Source organism: Etheostoma spectabile, chromosome 10 (genome assembly GCF_008692095.1).
Source record: "Etheostoma spectabile isolate EspeVRDwgs_2016 chromosome 10, UIUC_Espe_1.0, whole genome shotgun sequence".
NCBI lineage: Eukaryota > Metazoa > Chordata > Actinopteri > Perciformes > Percidae > Etheostoma > Etheostoma spectabile.
The window spans coordinates 15,234,376-15,242,083 of NC_045742.1; the positions used below are offsets into that span (position 1 = coordinate 15,234,376).

Sequence of the window (7,708 nt, forward strand, 5' to 3'; positions counted from 1 at the left end):
CTCTACAATCCTGGTTATCTCTCCCAGAAGTTGCCTTTTCCTATGCACAACCCACATATAAAATTGTTTATTACAGAGCCTAATAATTGAATGCGGACAGGCAGCATGGCCACGCCTGAGGATGAAGACAGTTATCCGATGTATACAAGGCATTTTTCGACTTGTACCAATAACAAAGGTCAAATCCTAATACTTTAGGTTCAGAAATACAGGGGCGCTAACACACACACACAAACTCACACCAGATGAACAATAATTATCGTATTTGTACAATAATGTCGCTGTACAATACACAATCAATAATGCTAAAAGTGTCATAATGTACAATCATTTTGTGACGGTTACAATTGGTCGTTGGTTTTAGCCTGTGCTGTCTTATTTTAGTGTATTTCCCAACAATCACGTGAGCAAAATATGGATCCTATAGATCTGTGTTTGCGCATCTTTTCACAAGACCTATTTTCAGTAAATGAGCTGATGAGCAACATTTATTTTAAGATAGTAAGCCCAGTTATTTATTCAATTAGCTTGCCTCTACTCAGATACTCATACTAACATGCACGCGAGGCCGGGCCGGCTTTTAAAACAAAGAAAAGAGGAGCTTAGATTACAACACACACAGAGGGAGTATGACTCCATTCTCTGCTCATGATAACATTACTCCACTACATCTTTAGCAAATAGTTGTTTACTGCTATATTATTTTTATTTTAGATTATTATTATTTTAGATTAAAGAACTGCTTTCCTTATTGAGCAAGGAAAAGGTTGGTGCAGAGCACATTCTTATCAGTGCTGGATTATATGCACTCTACTTCATCTTTATTAAAAAAAAATAGATGTCCTATACCACTCAGCCTTGTGTTTCATTACAGGTGCAGCAGCTAGGACTCACCGCTGCATTCTGTATGAAACTGCACAATGGTCCACCCTCTCCCTCAGAAGGAAATTCCATTTATTGATTTTCACTGCTAAAGCACTAGTAATTTAATTACCCCTCTTCCTTTTTAAATTTGCTTACTTAGCATTATAGTGTTTACAGGACAAGTTTGTCAAAAAAAAATTACTTTTAACTATTCTATCATCAATAACAAAACTTGGTAAAACAATTTTCTCATCATGTGCACCAAATGTCTGTAATGAACTCCAAAACACCTTAAATCTAGAATCTCTTCCATCTTTCAATACTTAAAAACCTTTTATAGTCAACTCTAACTTAACAGTGTAATTGATTTTAACTAGGTGCCCTTTAAGTTGTATGTCTGTATCAGCTTAAGTTAAGTGTAGTGTCTTGTTCGAGTTCTAGTATGTATAGATATTTATGCTGTAGTATGTAGCCTTTGTCCTGTCTTTTACTGTATTTTGAAACCTTTTGCCGCCAGTCTTGGCGAGGACTCCCTGGGAGAAGAGTTACTGTAACTCAACTTGACTGTTCCTGGCTAAATAAAGGTTAAATAAATAAAGTAAAAATATTAATGCTCTGGATATCAAGAACTACGCCTTTAAAAAAAACCCTGATGTGGTTAGATTTCTAGGGCTCCAATACACATTTTGTAAAATTATGCAATAATGGCTATTTGTTCTCATGGTTAAGATAATTTTTCTCAAAATACGATAATTGCAAGCCTCTGGAATGTAGGTTAACATTTCACACTGGCAACACTGGCACGCATGGAACAGAACAGACACGTGGGGCAGCAGCGACAGTAGTAGCTGTCACCCAGCATTTTAAATAAATGGGTGGCTGCTGCCCTGTCCAACGAGCCTGCTAATTGTATTTTCTCTTACTCGGTGGCGTTTGTCAGGCTCTATCAGTCTTCTGTGGCATGTATGAAATGACAGTCCACCTAGTTGACATTGCGAATGGTAGTAAGGTCGGGGCCCTGCTCTCCTTGGGGCAAAGAGGTTTGGTTAAACATTTTGCTTTGCCTCATTAATTCTCGAAGAAAAGAGGAAGACAAGACTTAGCCTTCGCCCTCCATTATTTTTGGCTTAGTGCCATACCCTTTGCATTATGTGAGGACAGACAAGACGTCTGTTTCAGTTTCTGTGTAATTCAGCCCATGGGTATATACAGACAGTATTAAATAGAAAAAAATGATGTGATTGTTCCTAAGTGATCGTACCTAAGCGTTTTCATATTCAAAGTGAACACATTTTACAGAGGTCATACAGCATTGATTAGAATCACACTAAATATCAAGTCGGACATGATACGTCAAATTAACCCTTTGAGCAATTTACATTTTTTCACCTCCATGTTGAACAATAGATTGCAAACATTTCCATCGTCATGCTCCGCAAGTTGTTTCCTTCTTTGGCTGATTATTGAGTAGAATATTTCTTTGTGACATTTGGGGCTGAATGTCTTCAGTTTGCCAAGGCTGGTGTAACCTTTTCTCTGTCAGTTCTTTAAGTGACAATTTTCATCAATAGATAACTTTTCTGGACAGTGAACAAAGGGAAACAGGTCTTTGGACGTGGATCATTTTCATTTGTTGGCAAGTTCACAAATGATATGTATAATGGCCCAGCAAATCACCAGGCCACACTCTAACTTCTTGTTCTCAAATGTCAATGTAACACTGTGTGAATATAAACGCTTAACATTTAGTGGCAAATAATGGAATGTGGACGAGGCATTTGTAGTGCTGACATTTTAGATCAGTGCTCATATGTGTTCTGGGAAGGCTGTAAAACAGCTAATGTGTTGGAGGGTCTCAGCAGCTTAGACATCTGCTAAATTGGAGAGAAAAGCAGAGAGGGGAGTAAGGGAGTTGGAAAGCAGCAGAACGAAAAGTAGAGGCAAGAGGAGGAAGAGTGAGAGGGAGAAGAACATAGAAGAAGAGATAAGTGTTTCTTTTTTGTATCCTCAGCTAAGAGATCCACAAAAAAAGAAAATTACACAGGAAGAGAAATTGCCATTGTCGCAGGCAGTGACAGTGGTAAATGGCTCGTCATTTTGCAGTAATTTACAAATCGCGGAGTGGAAACAAAATTAGATTAAGTGGGTCCGTTGAAATGGACCTGCTACACATCACTATTAATTATGTGGCTATCAAGGGTAAAGATAATTTATTCTAATGGCAGAGAGTGAAATCATGTCGTAGGTGACTGCTTTGGGGTTTTAGGGGGGTCATTTGTCATGTGCACATGCACCTCTACACAACACAATAGGGAAACATGGACATTCAATCAAAGGCCACTAATGTCTACATTATTGTTCAGGCAATAAATAGTTGAACCTGACTTACTGGAAATAATAGGCTCAACCGATGTCACAATGTCACTGCTGACATTAATGAGGGAGGAATTGTTTGCCGTGCTCCGAATGGCCAGATAAATGTATTAGTCTAGTAGCCAGCCCATAGAGCCCCATTGTGAACCCGGAAATGTTGTACAGCCAAAGTTTTATTGCAAAATGGGAAGTATGGGTCCCCAGTATAAAGAATGACGGATGCTAATTTGCATATGTTGAGCAATTTGCATAGTTAGCATAATTAGCATTAGTAGCTTAATCGTCCAGTTTGACCACATATTTTGCACTGTATGGCCAATTTCTACAATATGTAAGTGGTTTTAGAGGATGCTGATTTCTTTTCTGGCATTTTGAGATTTCAAAGAGCTAATTTTAGGACTTATTGTGATTTATTTAGGTAAGTTCCAATTACTTTCAGGCGTAATTATAGGTTATTTTTATGTTAAACACAATCTTACATTTCAGAATTAGCAGAATTGGCCAGGTCGACACTAGATTTTGCACTGTGCCATCAGTTTCTACAATATTGGAATGATTTAAGAGGTTTAAGAGGACGTTAAATTCAATTCTGGCACTTTCAGACTTCAAAATGGTAATTCTATAACAAATTTGGATTCATTTAGACACATTTTTTATTAACTCAGGACGTTTAGGTTATTTTCATGGTAAACACTATAACCTTACATTTCAACTCTTGCTCTTTGATGTGAATGTTGATGACCTAAATTTGTTGACATTTTTTGAGGTTAGGTCATGTTTTCCTGCAAATAAGATGTGGCAGCTAGCTGTTGTAGTTGTAATAAGTATGTAGTAAAGCAAGGGAGCATAGTCTAGTTTTAAAGTAGTTGAAACATTTTTTATTATGGAAAACGTAATCATTAAAGAAAGTAGTTTCACCAAATAGCATTCATCCTTAAACAGACGCCGCCGTATTAGCTCATAGCCATATCGAACAAGCTAATCACAAACCACCAAAACTTTAAGGAACAATAATTTTTGGTACAACATAACTTAATTTGTGTGCTCTGCAACAGAGCTTGTTGGTAAACGATCTGTCCTGCGCATGTGCAAGATGTTCACGCATGCACAGATGATACCATGATGAACGTGGATTTATGACCTTACGATACTGCACAATCTGTTCCCGTAGATAGTTAAAGAAAGTCCGTTCACCGCCACTGGAAAGCTAACTGTAGTTTAGCTGACAGCTAATTCAGCTAACCACCAGCTGAGAAAGCATGTAAAAGACCCTCAAAACTGAAAATAACTGTTGAAATATATAACAGCTGTTACGTCAGTTCTACTTGTGCTCATTTAAGGAAGTTTTTCCTCGCCACTGTTGCACTGTTGCTTGCTCTGGAGGAAACTACTAGAACTGTTGGGACCTACTCTATCTGTAAAGTGTCTCGAGATAACTCGTTATGAATTGATACTATAAATAAAATTGAATTGAAATTTAAAATACAATCACTCGAAACATGGTCTTTATTATTACTGTAAAATCTTTGTTTAGCTGTAGCTGCTTTTCGTACTGTTTACTTTGAATAACGTTATTTTAGGCTGAATCAAACTGTCAGCTAGTGATTAGTCAAAATAGCTGTTAGCTAAATTAGCATCAGCTTGCCGGTGTAGGCTAACCGTTCTCTTAGCTAATTCATGGTTCCAGTCTGCCATACCCAGCCACCAGATGTTGTCATTGCGTTCCAGCTCATTTATCGTGGTTTGGCCATCGTCTGGGACAGTGGTGCATCTTGCAGCCAGCATAGGACGTCGGCTTAATTGTTACGACACCCAAACATTTGTTGTCTTTGACAGATATTTGCAGGTGTCTGCAAAGGACCATGAGACATAGAAGCAGCGACAGAGCTCCACAGAGTACAAGCTCTCATTGACTACACCTCTACCTAGTCGAGACAAAGTCTGAAAACAACACAACAAACAAAGGCTGAGCAAACTCCTTGTACTTTCAATGTAGGAAATAATATCATGATGGTCAGTAAAGCTGACAGCATGTCCCACTCATGATGAGGCGGATATATCACTTATAACTTACATGTTTGTCAGACATGGGGCTTCAACTGTTCACATTCCAGTGATGACACAGATGTCTTTGTGCTTTATGCTTTATTGGTGTTAGAAGGCGGGTATAATACTAACCTACAGATAAAAGCACAATCTCAGCATAATGCCATTGCAGAATCTGGGTGACCAATGTGGTTCCATTCTGGCCTGCATGCTCTTCGGGATGTGATTCCACCTCATATCCTGTTGGGAAGGGAGGTGTCTGCACTCAATGCCATAAGAGTCGTTGGTAAGCTTCTCCACTGCATTGGGAGGCAGAAGCCCCAAAGTTACAGATCACAAAAGCAACAGGCTTTCTTTCTGGCTCTGTACAATCAGAGGAACTTTGTAACCTTGAATGCAGCCAGGTATGGAATTTACCAAAAACGCGCCAAGGTCCCCAGCACTGAAGTCACTAGCTTGCCTTCATGGAAGACGTGTCCCCCTACAGGCACTGCTATGGAAAGCAGCAGACCATCTTTACTATCCTCTTCTTTTCTGATATCTTCTCCAGACCCTTCATCCCTCTCTTTGTGCTCTTGGGTTGTTATAAGTATGATGCAGCACACACCATCATTGCCTTTGCAGAAACACTAACTGGTAGGCCTCAGGCCAACCTACAGCTGTACCAATGCACTTTGCTGATGTGCAGGTTTCAACCCGGCTTTGCAACCACAGCTGACAAGTAACAAACAGGAGAACACTGGACTTGAATCCTGGGTGGGCATATCAGTTCCTCTCCTTCCTTTAGACCCATAGTCTTATCCCATCCAAAATAAGGAGATATCCACAGCTGGTGGATCAGGCTGATGAGGCTGCCTTTTGTTAATTAATTGTGAGTCATAGCAGTTTGCTTGAAGGTGGTAGCCAATGTGTGCTTTGTGTAGTGCGGAGGTAAGGCCCTCTTGGTTAGCCTTGCGTCTGGTGGGCTGACTCGGTTGGCCCAGACTCAATTCTTGCATTTGGCGGAGTTTTAACTGGGTCCTTGTTGGATCTTGCGACTTGCGGACCAACATGGACAGCCATTTGGACGTTGCCCTAGCGACTTACAGGGCCTGTCTGGTATGGCATATATAAAGTGTATATTTGTACATAGTTCGTTGATCACACATGGTGATGGGCTTAGGTGATGTCATCTGATTGGGTGTCCTAAATAGCTACCCCATTAATATGCATTGTACAGTTGCAAGATCAGAAGAAGTTATTTCAAATACCTGCAGCTTTTTCCTCCAGAAATGTACAACATTCAGCCAAACAAAGATTCATCATTTATCCAAAAGCACTGGATATTCAAAAGTGTCAGGAGGGGATTCAGCTTAAGTACACCCTGAAAACAATGCATCAACATTCACAAAAGCACTCATGATTCTGAAATGTAAGATTGTGTTAACCATAAAAATAACCTATACTTATGCCTGAAAGTAATTGGAACTTACCAAAATAAATCACAATAAGTACTAATATTAGCTCTTTGAAATCTGAAAAAGCCAGAAAAGAAATCAGCACCTCTAAAACCCCTAAAACCACTCACATATTGTAGAATTGGCCATACAGTGCAAAATATGTGGGTCAAACTGGACGATTAAAGCTAATAATGCTATTTATGCTAATTTTGCAAATTGCTCACCATATGCAAATTAGCATCCGTCATTTTCCGTATACTGGGAACCCTTACTTCACATTTCTGCATAAAAACTTTGGTGTCCTCACCAATTTTTCCCGGGTTCACCTAGTTGGCTACTAGACTATATACAAAACAAAGCTTGAACTGAGCATGAAAATTAATGTTGTTCCTAATGTTCAGTGACATGATATAACTCACACTCCAGGGTTCATTTCACAATTACAGGAAGGACAAACAAAAAATACTGAAATAACATAATCAACATGCTGTTAATGAACACTATGAATGCACCCACACATTTTCATTTTTCTTACATTCTTTAGTCTCAAATAATGTAAGCTGAAAGGTGTTTACTGAACAACGTCATGCTTGCCCGCTTCTCCCTGGGAGCAGTCATGAGGTCAAAACTATGTCACAGCACACAATGATCTTATTTACAGTATAACATCCCAAGTGCAAATACTGTACCTGGAAAGCTGTGGAGATAGACAGGTGTTAAACGTTTTACTCATCTTATCACACTTATGGTCAAGGCAACACAGGCTGTCACAATGTTTTTGAATCCCTTTCAGAATTTAGTACCATGGATGGCGACAAAAAGCACTTAGTGTCTCTTTTCCTAAAGATCCAGCTGTGACAATATCATGAACACAAACCTTTTTTTAGATTATTATTTGGGTTTTTGTGCTTTTATTTAAAAATGAGTAAGCCATTGTGTCGCCTCATCCGTCTCTCTTACTTATAGAGCACATTTAAAACCAACCT

General features: G+C 39.1%; 1 long non-coding RNA gene across 1 annotated transcript in view; it reads left to right on the forward strand.

Annotated features, from left to right (window-relative positions):
* Nucleotides 1-1,107: 1,107 nt before the first annotated feature.
* The window catches only part of LOC116697103 (uncharacterized), a 14,886-nt gene continuing 8,285 nt past the window's right edge, over nucleotides 1,108-7,708 (forward strand). Inside the window, exon 1 of the long non-coding RNA XR_004333917.1 lies at nucleotides 1,108-1,241. This is a non-coding gene — a long non-coding RNA (uncharacterized LOC116697103). The remainder of the gene's footprint in view (nucleotides 1,242-7,708) is intronic.